Source organism: Acipenser ruthenus, chromosome 14 (assembly GCF_902713425.1).
Source record: "Acipenser ruthenus chromosome 14, fAciRut3.2 maternal haplotype, whole genome shotgun sequence".
In the NCBI taxonomy this organism is placed as follows: domain Eukaryota; kingdom Metazoa; phylum Chordata; class Actinopteri; order Acipenseriformes; family Acipenseridae; genus Acipenser; species Acipenser ruthenus.
In genome coordinates, this window is record NC_081202.1 from 25,411,031 (window position 1) to 25,413,782 (window position 2,752).

The following is a 2,752-nucleotide window of genomic DNA, read 5'->3' on the forward strand; positions in this document are numbered from 1 at the left end:
CTAAGATGGGATTGAATTTTGATCTCGTAAAGACTAATCTTAGTGAGCTCAAGGTAAACCACTGCTCCTCGGCAACTGCTTATTGCCGGGTAAGGTTTGCCAGCGTGGGCTACGAATAACTATAGCATTTTTATATTAGATCACAGAAAAAATGTAACACATTTAAAAGCTGTTTAACAAATAATCAAGTCCCTTGATTTGGTTTCTTTGGACTTTCAAAACACGTGCACGCAGGTTTATAATACTGAACTAAAGAAATACAGTTAACAAGAAAATAAACAAGTAATAAATACATGTTTCTCCTGTAACTTGCTTTTCTTAGTCAATAATTTTAAGCAGTTAATATTTTAACATAAACAAATAATTGATAACGCACACTAGGTTTGCTATTATAGATGTGATCACATCACAACAACAAAATAAATATGACATCTTAAGAGCATGTACTCAAATAATGTTTGTTTTTTTCAGTTAAGGTTGAGGGAGGGTGGAGGTTGGCAGGTCCAACATCCATAGATGGCAGGGCAGTATGTACTAAAATAATGTTTTTTTTTTTTTTCATCAACATAATGATAAATAAAGCCAGATAGCCTGAATTTATACTAGACAATTGTGCACCCTGTAGCCCTGCTGTTATAGGTGATATATTCCAATAACATGTAGATTATTTTTATTTACAGTGCCTTCCATTATTAGGTACTGATAATGCATAAACACATTTTAGAGATTATTCAAGTTTTTAATTAACTCTAAGTAATTAACTTTAATTAACCCTAGTTTTGTAAAAAAAACTAAAAAAAAAAAACTTTCAAAGTCAATAAAAACAATTATTATGTTAACCTATATTGATGTTGCCACTTATATAAAGAAACCATCGTTTGACAACATCGTTTTTTTTGTTGTTGTTTTTTTTTTTTGCATTGTGAATTAATTGATGTTCTAATGCAGCATTCTTTTTTTGCCAAAACTGTCAGAGGTGCAGCTGTTGGAATCTGTTTGAGAGATGATTTCCAAGTAACTGGTGCTTGAAGCAGAGAGAATTTCTCACCATCATATGTATGCGTCAGAGGAGCTGCAGAAGCAGGGGATCAGCATTTATCTGCTCATGATCTGCTAGTTTTGTTGCATCACTAGTGTGTTCAGATTTCCCATCCAGCTGCGGGTGATGAACTGCGAACTCAAGACCTTCGGATAAAAAGTGGGTCAACATGCAGGGGAATTGTGCTTAGCTACAGTATTGCACAAGGCTCATGTATATTTTAGACAGCCTTTGTTTTGGACTCTTATCATCATCATCTAGAATGTAGTTAAAATGAACAAGAGCAGCATTACCATGCTATCAAGATGCACAAATTGAGTGCTCCCTCGATTCCGAAATAGAAGTAGCTCATACAGACATAAAATATGGATCAGTCCATAGTAAGAAATACAGATGTCAGCACTATTTTTAAATGCAGGATTCTTGAAATCCTGTAACAAAATGCACATTATCTTTTAATTCCGAATGAGATATACGTGTGTGTGTGTGTGGAACAAAGAAAGGTGAACATCGATCTTTTGTCTCTATACATACTGGTACATTCATAGCTGCTAGATTCCATCAAGGGGTTAGCAGACCTAACAACCAGACCTTATACTGTGGCTTTCAGTCTGAATGTTTATTCTAACTGAATAACAAAAGGTGCCATATGAATAAAATGCTTAGTTCCCCAGCTGTTACTGGGGAGCATATGATGTGATGCTGTTCATTTAAAGATGAATAATGAATAATGATCTCTCTCTCTCTCTCTCTCTCTCTCTCTCTCTCTCTCTCTCTCTCTCTCTCTCTCTCTCTCTCACACTGTAGATGTAAAAGCAACATGATCTGTAACAATAATATCCCTTCATTAGCTGTTGTATCTCAAGCTGCTTCACCTTGCACTTTTGTCAGCATAAGATTTTTTGCTGCTACAGCATTTCAGAGAGACGTGTGAGTTATGAGTTATGTTTGGGTGAGATTCTCGGTTGAACTCCCTTGACCAGGAAAAGGCTGCTTCATTTTTTGTTGTCAAATTTGAAACAGGAAGTAGACTGAGGAAATGTAATTAAGATAATCTGTCGACTATCATCTGTTAATAATAATATCACTTTATATTAATATAGCACTAAATCACAGAGTAAGGTGCACTGACTGTAGCTTCAACAATAGTCCTTATACAGTGATTTTAGTTATTAGAGCATTGTTGTAATGGGAGAAGTGTGAACTTTGTTCCCTTGTTAATTTGTGATGACAAACAACCCTTGATTTAAGGTAAAGCTCACTGTTCAAAATGAACAGTATTCAAAAAGTGTTTGCGCGCTGGTAAAATATTTTCATTGCATAAACATTGTATTGTTTGTATGTGGTGTGCTCAAAAAACGTTTTTATACCAGTGTATACCAAACTGCTTCACGGAAGTATAAAGGAAATTCCAAAGATAGCAGAAATGATTAAATCCAGAAGTGAACATTAAGAAAGTGCTGGTTTTGTCAACACATGCAATCTGTTGCCCATTAACAGTTCTGAGTGTTTGTGTGTGTTCTATAAAAAGTCTGCTGGACTGTTTTGTGTAACAGATGGTTTTATAATTAAATTAATTCAAACAGCATTTCTCTAAATTAATATGCCCGATAGCAAATGACTAAGAAATCCTTCTGTTAGATGGAATAAAGATCATATGCGAAATGAGAAAAGGTGGTGTGTTGGTCCTCATACGGTAGCACACAATTGATG